Raw genomic sequence first — 14,407 nt, 5'->3', positions numbered from 1 at the left:
TTTATTTGAATTCTGCATTCCACATTGCATTCCAAAGAAATCAACATGAAAACTAGGTGGCAAGCTTCGATGAGCTTTGCTGTGCCAGAACGGCTCAAACGCTGGAAAGTACTGTGAAATCCGTGGCGTCACGCTGACGTACAGCGGCGCTAAGGTTTAATGCAAGTTGTCGCCGATGTTTGGTATATCTCGAACCACGCGAAAGCTAATAATTGGCATATCGCTTGGCTTCGTTTCAGGACTAAACAGTGTTGCTTCCGCCTTCCCGCCTACCGGTCGGCATCGCAAGTGCTTCGAGATTCCACTACCAAAGGTGCGTTTTTCTCGAACTAGGTATGGAGCGACTTGGCGGTAAACAGAAAAAAAAAGATAGGCATTAATAGACAACGCACTTGTTTCAACATTGAATCTACGTCAAGCGAAGCTGTGTTGAAATGATGTGCCAAGAGACGCATGATGCGTGCAATTTGGTTTTCGAGTGTGCGCAGAGGAACGGTTCACATTGCTACAAGTGTTATGGTGCGAAAGAAAAAAAAAACAGACTGAGAAACATGCATATCAAAAGGACGGGCGCCATTTCCTTGCGTTTCTTTCTCTTGTTGCGTCGCAATACTCACACCAGTATGTTTGACCGGCTATAGCTCAAACAGAATCTCAGCTGTAGAAATCTTGGCTTTCTTCTTCAATCGCAGACGTTCTGCGCAGTTTGGTTTCGCGCTAATGGGCTAGTAACTTCTCGCGTTTCCCACCGCGCTTTGCAAAACCACAGAGATAGAGCACGGTACCGCGATGCATGTACACAAAGCGCCATGCAATCCCACAGCGCGGATTTTCGTACGCTTGGCTTTTACCCGCACGCTCTCTCACCCGCGTACCAACACGTCCGCGGACCCCTGCAGGATTGGCTCTGTCTGCTCGACGAGTAGCCGAGAGGGAGAGAGGGGTAGACATAAGTTTTGCACCAGGTCGCGGAGTTTGGCGTATTGTGGTGGATGTTTTCCTTACCAAGAGTCTTGAATTTATTCGTGTGTTGTACTAGAAGGCTCCGCCCTATCCGTCGTGAGCGTTCAATCGGGAGTGACCCGTTCGCTGTACAGGAGTGGAGTCGGATCGGGAGGATGGAAAACATGTCTTCTGCGTTGAATGTGGGAACGCGTGCCCACAGCTCACGCACTAGCTGTACTGGGATAGCCCTGGCAGCTTTCCTAAAGAGAGAGAGAGAGAGAGAGAGAGAGAGAGAGAGAGAGAGAGAGAGAGAGAGAGAGAGAGAGAGAGGCAGGGAGGTTAACCAAGTTTGATTTCAAGCGCAAAAAAAAAAAGAACGGGGACACAAGAAGTAAGTTCACACAAGACAAGGGGCAGTTCCCTTGTTTTTTTTTTTTTTGCTTTCAGTCAAGTGTGAATTCTTATAAACTAGCCCAAATATCAGTTCTTGTAGGTTAACCAAGGTCTCGCCCTGTTGACTACCATAACACGTAAGCCGCCGTGGTTGCTTAGTGGCTGGGGTGTTGGGCTGCTTTGTCGCGGGATAGAATCCCGGCCGCGGCGGTCGCATTTCCATTGGGGCGAAATGCGAAAACACCCGTGTACTTAGATTTAGGTGCACGTTAAAGAGCCCCAGGTGGTCCAAATTTCCGGAGTCCCCCACGATGGCGGGCCTCACAATGAGATCGTGGTTGTCGCACTTAAAACCCCATAATTTAATTGTTCACCATAACACGTATAGTAAAGGGGAAAGGGGGATGGAAGGTCTTGTTTATGCTGGGCCGCGGGAGGAGACGATGTTTGTGCCCTATACAGGAAAGCGTGGTGTCTGTTCTGGTAAGCATTTGCAAGAGAGAGGGGGGGGGGCGGAGGGAGCAAGGTTGCCTCTACCCGAAACTTTCGTAGCCGCGAGTGAGTCGGTCTCTTGCGGCTGGACTTTCGCCTAGTCCTCGAGCTAAGACCGCGCGCCGGCCGAGAGCATAACTTGAAGCGCCGCGGAGCAGACGAGGACAGGAACGGAAAAAAACAAACACAACAGGACAAGCACGCGATCGGCGCTCGCCCTGTTGCTCAAGGGGGACCAACCAGCGAGAGTAGAGTTGCTCCTACTGGCCAAGAGTTACGGGGATCCCGGATTGGTTTCACCTCGAGAGAGAGAGAGAGAGAGAGAGAGAGAGTTTGTGAGCACTGTTGTTTCAATTCATTTGTGACCAAGTAGCCTTTCGACTGGACTATGTGCCGGGCAGCCACGCTAAAACCGCAGAGAGGTGGGCAAAAAAAAAAAAAAATCTGCTCGTTAAATCTCTGGCAGCTCTGACCGTCGGCGTACGTGCATGTTACCGTTGTCCTCATTACTTGGCGCACTGACGTCAGAAGAATATGACACGCGTGTAAGCCGAGCATGTGATATTTTTTTCTTTTTGCACAATGCGACCTCAACTGTATTCGTGTCGAAAACGGGCACCTTGATTTTCGGTGCGCGCAAGAGTTTAGAAAAAGAAAAAAAAATTCGGCAGACACTCAAGACTGCTTACGTACGTGTGGGAATGCGAAAGCATTACACCGTTTGTAGTCCTCGGAACGCCATGAACGCGCTCGTGTTATACGCATGACGTGGCGCCACCTCCTCCTCCCCATTTGCTGCGCCGTCACGTGCCCAGTGACGCACGTATTAGGCCGCACCTTTAGTCAGCCATGTTTGGTACCGTCTGTTGGTCACGCCGACGGATTTTCTCGTACTGCGGCTTCTAGTGCTTTACGCATTAACATTGAAAACGAATTGCCTCTTTTATCGTAGTGTATTGAATAGAGCGCTGTGTGAGGGGAATGCAAATTGGCTATTCAATAGTCGGCGAAGCCAGCAAAGAGTGGGCGCACATTCAAGTCAAAAGTTTGTCGAAGATCGGAGCAAGAGGCGGACGCGTGTTCCCTGTGAATGAGGAAGTCGACTGCGCTTCAATGACGTCATTAGATGCGAGCGATTCCAATACGCGGGAGCAGACGGCGGGTTTCACGATTCCCAGCCTTTGTTTTCTTTCGTGTCGGCGTTCCCGTCGACATCTAGCTCGCTTACACAAATCGGGCTTTGATACGGTTTCCTTATGTATTTCTTCCTGTTCACTGGGGCTTTAATTTTTTTTTTTTTTTGCTTTTCACGTGTGCCTACGGATACAGGTTGGTTTCAAAGGCGGGCAATCAGCCGCGAAATCATAGTCGCGAGTGTCTTTAATAACGTTTCGTTCTCTGGTGGTTCTGGAACGAGTGGTGCGTCGAAAAAACGGGTGTTTGTCGCTGCACTGTACCCGACAGTTCACTTCTGTAATCTGCCGCTCGCGGTGGCGCTGAATCCTTTTCAGCTCAACGAGTTTCGTCAACTCGAAGGGGCACTGTATAGCATACTGCGTGTACATGCAAAACACCCCCGAATTTTCCGTAAAGCATACGAAATTGGGCTCGTTTTACGATTTTACGAATGCTGCGTCAACTTTCAAAAAAATAAAGAAAAATCTGTAGGCGAAGAAGTTGCGCTCGTCGGTCTCCCAACTTTCCGTCAGAAGTCTCTCTCCCCCTTCCGCTTTCTTTTTTCTTTTTTATCCCACTACTCCTTCCCCCCGTGCAAGGTAGCATAGCGCAAGTATACCTCTGGTTAACCTCCCTGCCTTCCTATGTATCCTCTCTCTCTATCTCTCTCTACTGATGGTGAAAGAACGTTCGAAGCATGTTTGCTTCGAGCAAATCTATACAGACGAGTTCCGCAAGAATTCGAGATCAGCAACACCAAAGTCGCTGCAAAAGTCACTGTGACCTTGTAAACAATGCGTTGCTCGTCACTATTAGCAGTATCGAGCACTTTGCTTCTTCTGTGCTGCTTCTAAAAGTAAATCACCTTTAATAAATGCGTTTGTATCCCGGAAAGGACGAGTGTCCAGCGCAAGCTTAAAGAAAATCAAAATAAATAAAATTGCACGGATAGGATGTATCGGGGACGCATGCTGCATTGGGGTACCGAAAAGTTTTGTACGTCCTGCAGAGGGTGTACGTAGAGATAACGTCAACAAATACATAAGTGACGTTTATTCAAGCGTTAGAAAGGTCGCGTGCAGAACTTATGACACAGCCCTAGTGGAGGTCCCACGGTCAAATCTTGTAATCGTACTCGCCGCCTGTCTGTAGTGGACGCACGCTGTGGTCAAACGTGGTGGGCACGGATTGGCATCCTCCCGCCCTCCTGTTATTGCTGTCATGTACTCTTCGCGCTGTTTCGGAATTCTATGTGTAGAATGCTCGGGGCGCCATAGCCGAAACAACCGTCAAATTCCTGCAGTAAATTGCACAATTGTAAGCCTTATAACTCGTAATGAGCGCATGTTTGAGTTTTATGGGTTATACTATATACTGCGGCAGAGTGAGATCCCGACAAACGTACACTGCCGAGATACACCTGCCTGAACGCCAAGCGAGAGACTAAATTTAGCTCCGATTACGTAATGCTTGCCGCGACGACGGAAGCCATCTGTGCCAGGATCGCGCAATGCTTTTCTTTTCGCCTCTACACAGCGATGCCGAAATAAGTTGCTTGCGTAAGCGATAAAGATACAAGCGATATTGGTATTACATGTTTTCGTTACATTTTGTTACATTTTGTTACAGACGTGTAACTCTACATGCGGTTCTATCAAGCAACCCCATGTGCTTAACGAAAAAGGAAGAGGTTTCGCGCCAAAATGCCTGCAATTTCCCGTCAATTTTCCGCGCTGTTTCAATCACAAACATCGATGATTCTGCAGCTTTATTACTATAGCAACTCGCGCAGCCAACCCGTGCTCAAATAGAAAGAAAAAGAAAAGAACGAAGGTATTGCGGGGTCAAGCTTTCTTTTTCAATATTTATTTCTTCGTATTCTGGAGGGAACTGAAGACAACAGAAGGGTTGGCAGAAACGAGGAGGAGGAAACGCCGTCTTTCCGGTCGACCTTCACCTCCGAGCGCGCCCGAAGGATTCCGAGCACAACGAACACACAAATGCGCAGGCAGTCTGTTGGTTCGGACGAGGCACAATCTACGTCTGTCCGTCCACGCGGAAATGGCTTGCGTAGGGAGCATCCATAGACCGCCCGGCGTCAACAAGATTACGCCAGTTCTTCTCTCTCTCTCTCTTATAGGGCGCCCCCCCTCCCGTCTGCCCTTTATTCCCGGCACGCGCACGCACGCAACATCCCTCTCCCACGTTCGCGGCGGATAACTCGATTGGTTCCGACGGCTGGCTCTGTGTTGCGTCTTGCCGGAAGGTGGCAGCACCAGAGCTGTTTATTTCTCCCACGTATTGGTGCGGGCAGATGCGTGGCGGCGGAAAGGCGTTATACCTCGCGGCTTGGACGGCTTAGCGCACTGCCGGACTTCGGCGTTCCTGCGGCCATATATATATAGTGGCAAACTGTGTGCAACACCGTCCTCGGAAGACCTTCATTTATTACGGCGAAGCTGTTTATGGCAAGGCTTCGCGCATTTCTTTCGTGTGCGTGTGCAAAAGACCGTGGGCCGATCCCGAAGGTAGTGCAGTACCGGGCCGACCAGCGGCGGAGGTGAAGCAGGCTTCAAGCACTCCGCCGACTTGCAAAAAAAAAAAAAAAAATAAGTTTGATATCTTGAGTCCGAATAGAACCCGTGTCAGATATTAAGCTGATGAGAATGGAAACTACACTTGGGCCCGCGTCGGCCATGCCTACGTTCGCGCCGCCCTCTCTTTGTCGGCGTTCCAAGCGCTTGCCGTATCTCGTTTTCTTTCCTTTCGCACTCCCTTGGTGGCTCTGGCTCCATGCGAATGTATGCAAAAATCACGGTAAATGAGTTCGCACCTTCGTTCACAATTCTGTGTCACCTCTGTGATGGGGGCGGAATGCGAACACACCCGTGTGCTTAGATTTAGGTGCACGTTAAAGAACCCCCGGTGGTCGAAATTTCCGGAGTCCTCCACTGCGGCGTGCCTCATAATCGGAAACTGGTTTTGGCACGTAAAACCCCATAATTTTTTTGTGCCGCCTTTGTGTCGTGTGCTAAACAGCTTCGCTGGTCATCCGCCTCCACAGAGTGGAATGGCTCATAATTTTATTTGTTTATTTATTTGATTGCTCGGACACCCAAATCAACACACCTGTAAGGATTAGTTTTAACCGTCTGTGGAGTAATGCTCTTAGATTGCAATATTCACAGTATTTTCTTGTCATAATTTATATACAGATCTTTAAATAAATTGCTTTTCTGGAAGTGGGCACAAATCCTAGTCCTTCCGCTGGATTACTGCAAGAGGCGGACATTACGTGCACGAAACACATAGAAATGCGTAATCGAATAATTAACGATAATTCGCTAATTAACTTTGTGAAATATACTTTACGCGTCACATATTGCAATTTAACATTATATGGTTGAAAAATTATACCATATCTACTTGGAAACGATTTTCTGGATGACGCCAGTTTCGAAATTTTCATTGACAAAACATGAAACAATATGCGTACATGAGCTAGCTTTCCAATTAATTCCTTGCTTCAGTGCGGAACACGCCGTTTTGATAAAAAAGTCAGTGGAACAATTGGGCATTTTTACCACTAATTTGATGGCGCAAACCTCGAAACCAGTGACACCCTCAGAATTCATTTCCAGTGGATGCGCCTCGCGAACTAGCCTTCTAAAGTGAGTAAATAGCCGTATATGCGCGGCAATGTAACTATAGTTAAAAACTTACTTAGTGATTTAATGTTAACCATTGTATTCTGGATCACGATTACTCGTGCAAGAGCAATGTTGCGCCGCTTCGAGTGATCCAGCTCAAGAACTACAATTATCGTACAGCGGCCACAGGCTATTCTTAAAAGTTCTGTCAAGCCCAAATACAAATCCCGCCTAATAGACCAGTCCGAGCGCTGTGAAGTGTTAGTCGTGGCCCGCCTTGCTGCGGCGCTTAGCGGTGCCTCGCGGACTGGAAACACCTTGTCTTGCAACGATAGGGCGAGAATTGGCGGCGGCGTCGTACGCTGCCCGAGCACAGCTCAATCGGAAGGCCACTAAAGCGCGGAAGGAAGCGTAAAATACAGCCGGACCATCGTTGGGTGGTGCTGTTCGGGATATTGTCAAATTTTGCCTAGTTGCCTATAGTTAGTCTCGTCAGTTATGACTGGCTATATGCCTTATCCGATTGACTCGGAACGCCAGGTCCGTTCATTCAATCTTTCCTGCTGGTGCACATATGTGGGATAGAGTGTTCAACCTCACACGCACAGCGACGGAGTTTGGGGGAGAGGAGAAGAGCGTTGGCGTTGGAGCACTTTTCGTACACGCGGCGAAGTGAATAACGGGATCCCAGGGGTCCAACGCGCAGTCGCTGAGACCAAAAAAATGGCGCAGTCAATTCATTTGCAAGTCGGAAAGCTCGTCTCCGTAATGCGCGCGCGTGCAAACGAGCTCCATAAGGCTTTTGTCACGGCCTGAGCACGTCGCCACTGGATAGAAACATTTTTTTGCGACCCCTTAAGTACGTCGCTGTCTACGAGGTGGCGCTGTCCCCCGCGCTCCTGTTTGTGCGCGCATGCGTGCGTATAAGTAATCCCCTCCCCCCCCCCCCTACTTCCCCCTGGCGATCGGCGTCCACCGTGCACACAGAAGGCAGGTCATCAAGAGGGCCACCATTTGTTCTCAGTCCTTGTTCCCCGCCGTAGCGGCCGACGCTGCTGTGGCGTCTCGGAAGAATGAGCGAAACTCACGGCGGCCTTTGTCGGCTCGACCCATTGGCCTTTTGGCCTGCTCGCCAGGGGCCGTTGCTGCAGCTGCTTGCTGCTGCTGCTCTTGCACGCCATGGCCTTGCCGTCGCCGCTGTAGTCGCTAATCGACGTTCATTTGGCGGAGTGTGCGGAGCGCGTTTCGTTTGGCCTTACTGACTCGTTCCTTCCGGTTATTGCTTCTTTTTTCCCTTCTGGTTTCTGCCGTTGGGCGCGGAACACGTTTGGCGAAAATAACTTATTTTGCCCGGGTCGGCTCTCGAAGAAATGCTCATTGCAAACGACTTTCGATGAGAAATCTCTCTCTCTCTTTTCTCTCCCTGCCCGAGTGTCTTCGTTGTAGGAAAGGTGAGAAAAGCATTTGACTGTTTTTCTACCGTCTAGTAATTTGACATGTTCTTCGTGACATTTTTACAGGATCCGTAAGGCTGCCGCATTCTTTTCGCATAGGTTTTTCTTAAAGAGTAATATGGGATATATGAGAAGCTATTTCACTTTGCCAGTAAAATCTTGGCAGAAGGCATCGCGTTTGCCTTAGACACACACCATACTAACCCTGCGCTTTTGTTGGGATAACTCTAAAAGAAGGTTATCGCTTTCCTCTGCATTTTCTCTTCGCCTGAGAGGAGGCTTTACATTGGGAACGACTTGGATTGCTTTCCTCAAATAACTGTGAAACGCTGAAATTCGCTCATTAAAGAATTGCCGAGCCGGTTTGAACGAAATTTGTAGCATTTCTGAAAGAAAGGTCAGCTCTACCGACTTCATAGACAGCTGGACCTCATACCTTTTTGCAAAAGTTATCGAGAATAGCCAAATTAAAAGAAAGAAAACTGAAGCACAATGTTTACAAATGCAAACTGCTGCACACGCAAAAAATTAGAGGCATATCAAGGTTAAGCCCAGTGGATACGAAGCATCCACTGGGCTTAACTTTAGCGTATCCTTAGCGTTTGGAGGCATCTTGACCGCATACACGCCCGGCGCAAAGAACTGACGCGACGGCGGGCGCGCGCCGCTTCATCCCTGGCGTGACGTCACATATCACGTGATGCAGCGATGGTGGCGCCGCCGCCGCGTCGCGCGCGACGGCGCGAACCGAAGCGTGGAGGCCTCCGCCGGGCGGCGTATTTGGAAAATCCAGAAGGGCCAACGCATGGCAACCGCAGCGCCACGCTATTGGCTGCCGCCTGCGGGGACGCGCCGTGGCGTCATGCCTAACAACGTACTCTCATCACCAGCGGTTTCGCGTAGCTTGTTGTGGGTCGTGGCCAACGCCGTGGCTGGCACGCAGACGCGGTCGCGAGCCGAGGGTGACGCGACTTTCCGTCCCATCCATCGAAGCGCCCTCTCCGCCCTGCCGATTGATAGGAATCGGGACCTACGCCGGTGCGACAGTTTACGCTGCGAGGACCGCTGGGCGAAACCCATGCCGACAAGATCGGAACCTGTGAGATGGAGTCGTATTCCACCACTACTACTAATGATACGCAGCGCGATGCCCTCAAGTGGAAACAAAACGCCCTTGCGATTACTGTGCTGCTCACGTCCTGTTAATGCAATTCGGCATACATCGACACGGCGTGAAAGCACTGAATAGTTTTTTAACGTACGTGCGCTGGCACAAAACGTTATAAACAGTCCCGAAAGAGCCTATATTGTGTTGGAAGTTCACTCTAGATATCAATAAATGTTGCAGGTATGTGCCAATTTCTTCACCTAATTGCAGAGAACTCTCTCGGGCCGTTATTGCATTTTTATGGCTTCCTCCATGTCCCAATATGCTGAATTTCAAGTACATTGAAGTTGTTGCAGATGCGAAATGCCACTTTTATGATTTATGTGGTTCGCCTGTTAAATATAGTTTAAGAAGTTCTGTTCAAAAAGAAATTCCCATCTTTTTACAACTGGGATAAATAATGTTAGAGGTGGAAAGCTGTTATAATGGCATTGTGCAAGCTAATACATTAAGAGCACTGCTTTAAGTGAATTTCTAAAGCACAGCAATTTTGCTTGCCTTTTTCTGTTTTATAAACTAAAATGTACATCTTTGAAAGGCAGCCTGACCCTCTTTAAATTCGAAATATTGGACACAGACTGGGAACACTGCTTCCCAATACACTTGCTGAAACTGCCTTATCAGAACACCCTAGTACACAATGCAGATTCATTAAGAAGTGACAAGACAGCTTGAATATTTTAATCATTGAAAGACTTAGCTAAACCTTTTTTGGGTTGTTTTTTCTTGCTTTCAGACGCTGCACATTGCCTTTTAAGGCATGTTTTCAGTGTTCCTTTTTTTTTATGGGGAGGGCGCGTTAACATCTTTTACACCATGTCAATTATGTGGTGCCATAATGTGTTCTTGGATGGAGTCTTGCCCTTTCATTCAGTACAATATAATGTCGTTTATTGTATCATAGGCCGTTTTACATTTGAGTATAAGTGTAGCATTTTGCTAAGTTTTGCCTCTGTCACCCAAGCTTGCAAGTTCGCTACCCAATGCTACGCGTTAACATCTTTTACACCATGTCAATTATGTGGTGCCATAATGTGTTCTTGGATGGAGTCTTGCCCTTTCATTCAGTACAATATAATGTCGTTTATTGTATCATAGGCCGTTTTACATTTGAGTATAAGTGTAGCATTTTGCTAAGTTTTGCCTCTGTCACCCAAGCTTGCAAGTTCGCTACCCAATGCTGGTGACGTGTGACACATGTGACTTTTGTTCAATAAAAGGAAGTCTGTCACTTATCCTGTGCACAGGTTGTCTTTTTGAATTACAATTTGTTGCCTATATTAGTTCTTTTGTTGCATCTCAGATTAGGAATGGCTATCATAGTTGACATCATTTAACCATATTGCACACAATGTGGATATGTACTTGCAAAATATGGCCACCATAAATATAAATAGAAGTTAATAATTCAAGAATAGTGCCTTTGCATGGTGGGACAGCCATAAATTGTAGCTACAAGGTACCAGCGCTGCAAGTAGCACTGTTTGTGCAGAATATAGTTCAGCTCAACTACTTTCAAACATCATTGTTTTTGTCTGCATTTGTATAGCTCCAATTCCTGTGAACAACACACATATGGTGTAAGAGTGGCTTACACCTACAGTTGGGCCCAATGAATATCCAAATTTCTGCACATTTTCATGTTATTAGCATATTAGTAGAGGCGGTCGTTCTTATAGTAGCCTGTTTGCCCAGTGTAGAAGCCACTGCGGGTGTCAGGATGTTGTACACATCTTCGGCTTTGCAGGGGACACAGCATCTGGCACATAGTTTGTCACAGGCCATGTCTTTGAGGCAAGTTGGGTTTACTCACTTGCAAAGGGAGAACCAAGCTTGTTGGATAAGAATTAAACCGCCTGTACACTCAGTGGCCTTCTTCATTCTGTGTGACACATATGGTTATAGCTGCCCTTGCTTTATGCACTTCTTGTCCGGCAGTCAGTCCTACTTTTGAAACACTTGGGATAGCTTTCAGCAAGCTGAACAGGAATAGCACTGAAAAACCAGCAGATGTTAATTGTCGCACTTGTCATGCGAAGCTTCATACAGTATGATGAGGGGGGAAATTAATGAGGGTCTTCCTCAAGGCCTTGCAGCACATGTCATGAGTTTGGAGCAACGTGATGTATAGCACTTTTCTGTTCGCATACTATAGGTTCAGCAGGTGTGGCCGTGGTTTAAGAGCAGTGCAAGGTCAAGAAAACAGATATCTATGAGCAGCAACCTGGTGAAAGAGACGCTGGGAAAACTAATGGGAAGCCTGTTGAACATCTAATTGACCAAGTTGCTGGCTTCATCAGGCAAAGTGTGATAAAGAGAAGAAAGTCATCAACACATCAGAATGTTTTTGCATATAGACACTGCTAAGGTTCTCAGGCACGCCAACAAGTCTTAGTGCGCAGGCTATGCAAGACCAACTACGTATGCCTTCTGTTTGGACAAAGAACTGTTCATTGTAACTGGATGAAGATGGAGTGGACAGAAATAAACGGCAGCTCTATTAATCTGGTTTCACTGGCATTAACACTGATATGTAAGTGCGCATTGCCATACTCCGCAATGGCTTCTTGGGTGACATCAAGGACCAGCTTGAGGCAAAGGATAATAGACATCTTTACAAGCTAAAAATGCACGCATGGAGAGCACTTTGTGTCCAAAAAGTAGGCACTTCCACAGGGGCACTGGAAAAGGAACATATTATTGACAGTGGGCAAAGAAAAGCTTCTCTGCTACTATACACCCAGCATTGTTGCCATGTAACGACATCTGAAACAATCCCTCTCAAAGAGGAAATCATCTTTGTGTATCCACAAAGAGGGAAGCAGGCAAAGCCCCTTCAGCAATGATGCCAGCTTCAAAAGGCCCACTTGCACATCCTGAATGCTTTCTTCTTAGACTTTGCTGGGTGCAAGCATTCTACTGTCCAAAAGTTGTCATTGAGAGCACTGTTCGTTTGGTTGCAATACAGTTCTGAAGTGATTGCAACAAATTTCCCTTCCAAGTTGGTCTGGAGGCTCACGGTGCTCATGAAGCAACACCATGAGATAAGCAAGGTGACAGGATGCCTTCAAGCCCTTGTTTATTTATCACACTGTTTTGTTAGTAACAACCATGAGATCCGAGACCAACAAGCTCACGTTCAGCAATCTAATGGTTACTGTAGAGGATCCATAATAAAAAGCACAAAACAGAAAACTCAACAGAAAGGATAAGGCACCATTTAACACTTAGTATTGCTGCAGCCCATCCCCTTTTATTTTGTCTGGTCATGGTACATTTTTTTTATAGATAGGCATGAACTTATCCTGAGCGCAGCTTACTGCAGAGAGCATAGGTGATGTTCCCAATCGGTGTCCGATTTTTATATACACTATGTGCTGGCTCAAAGAGGCTCGAAACACTGCAATGGAAGCTTCTAGTAGAAAAGGTACCTGGAAGAAAAAAACTGTGCTACAACCACCTTGGCAACATCTTGTCCCCTTAATAAAAATTGTGCTTCCGTATCAACTTCAGCCCTCCAGTTTAGAGTAAGTACCAGTGCACTTATGAACAACGAATCAATTCTCAAAGAGCACGTGCAGTCCAGCCAGAAGCATAGGCATGAATCCGCATTGTGCTCCTGCATTGAAGGTGAATAATGCATTACAAAATGCCGAATGTGCCTTAGTAAGCTTCCCGGCAATATGAATTTGTAATGTACAAAGAATTGTCAATAAAGCTTACCAAGAGCACAGATGCACTTGCAAATTATATCACAATTGAAAATAATGAGGAAACCTATGTGCCCTTTCCACTCTTAGTATGCTTTACTGCACCCCTGTATTGCAGTGTAGCAAGCTATGAAAGAAACGTTGCATAATTGAGCTTTTTAAGATTACCTTTTTCGCAATACATCTATGTAATGCGGTGAAGCATACTGAAAGTGGAAAGGGGCCACTCACTGTCACTGGACATAAAAAGAGTTCTTTAATTATACACTCGCGCAACCGCCGCCTCTCAGGTCGCCTGAGTGGACATACTATTCTGGGTGATAGCGGTCCCCTCCGACTTTTAGTGTCCTTCAGCGCGTAACTAAAATGTACTGCGGCGAAGAAGCAGTACATTTGTATTGGGTGAATAAACAAATGGTTTTTACAACAGTACAGAAATAAACGCGCACCATGCATCAGTCTACCACATGGAAGAGGGTCGCAACAAAAGGTAGCTGATTCAGAGAGGCTGTGTAGCCCGCTTATCAGTCGTAAAGGCTATTATGGGAAATTCAAAATTTCAGACACACAGAAATATGTTTATATGTTTACGTTCGCACTCCTTGCGTAATAAGACTGCCAGAACTTCCACAATAGGAAGTAATTTACAACACACAAATGCAAACAACACAGACATATGCCTTGTTTTCAACTCGGTCGTCATGCAAACGACATATAGCACGGAAAAACGTGAACATGCTGTGTGTTAGCATCGTAAACTTCATACTAGGCAAGGAGCACACCACGATCCCGCGACAGCCGCTAATGAGACCAAAACGGGAGCACATATCTGTGAACGTGCAAATGGAGACTCCTAAGCCACTCTGCTCTTCCACCACCCCCCGCTGCACGGCTGCACCACTCGTTTCAAGCACAGCACACCTAACACACATTCAGCGCTGAACAGTTCATGGGCGGTCGACGCAGTCGCATTTACATGACTTGTAGCGAGCAGCACATCCCTCGATGTCCGTTAAGCAAAGTCGGACACGGCGACGCGACACATCGCGGTTCGTAGAACTTCGCTGCCGAGGCGCTAGGCCAGTTCGACATTTCAATTGTCAAGGAAGCACGGGTCACACAACGCAGATTCTGTACTGCCAGAGCTCACCGAGGCGAAAGTCGCACTGCCGCACTACCACTACTCACGGCTTTCCGCCAAGTAACACAGAACCTAACACCAACACACAAGCAACGCAAGCACGATCACATAAGCAACGTTGAACAACGCACCGTCCGCGCGAGCCGGAGAACGATCACGCCGAGAACGAACACGCCACGGCGTCGCTCGGCGCCACCATCATGCCTTCTCAAAAATCCCTAAACGATCCTGTCCCTAGGCACCTATGATCAGGTCACGTGAGCAATTTTTATACGGAG

The 14,407-nt window shown here is 47.4% G+C and overlaps 1 protein-coding gene and 1 non-coding gene across 2 annotated transcripts in view; one reads left to right on the top strand and one right to left on the bottom strand.

Annotated features, from left to right (window-relative positions):
- LOC142563351 (protein dispatched-like) overlaps positions 1-14,407 on the top strand; it is a 451,755-nt gene that overhangs the window by 134,706 nt on the left and 302,642 nt on the right. Inside the window, exon 3 of the mRNA XM_075673914.1 lies at positions 240-313. The gene's annotated coding sequence lies outside the window, so the exon portion shown is untranslated. The remainder of the gene's footprint in view (positions 1-239; positions 314-14,407) is intronic.
- On the bottom strand, positions 5,513-5,704 carry LOC142565072 (U2 spliceosomal RNA). The gene has a single exon (XR_012824784.1). It is a non-coding gene; the product is annotated as a U2 spliceosomal RNA (small nuclear RNA).

This window comes from Dermacentor variabilis, chromosome 11 (genome assembly GCF_050947875.1).
Source record: "Dermacentor variabilis isolate Ectoservices chromosome 11, ASM5094787v1, whole genome shotgun sequence".
Lineage (NCBI taxonomy): Eukaryota > Metazoa > Arthropoda > Arachnida > Ixodida > Ixodidae > Dermacentor > Dermacentor variabilis.
The sequence above is the reverse complement of the archived record's forward strand: the minus strand, read 5'-3'. Positions and strand labels throughout refer to the sequence as shown.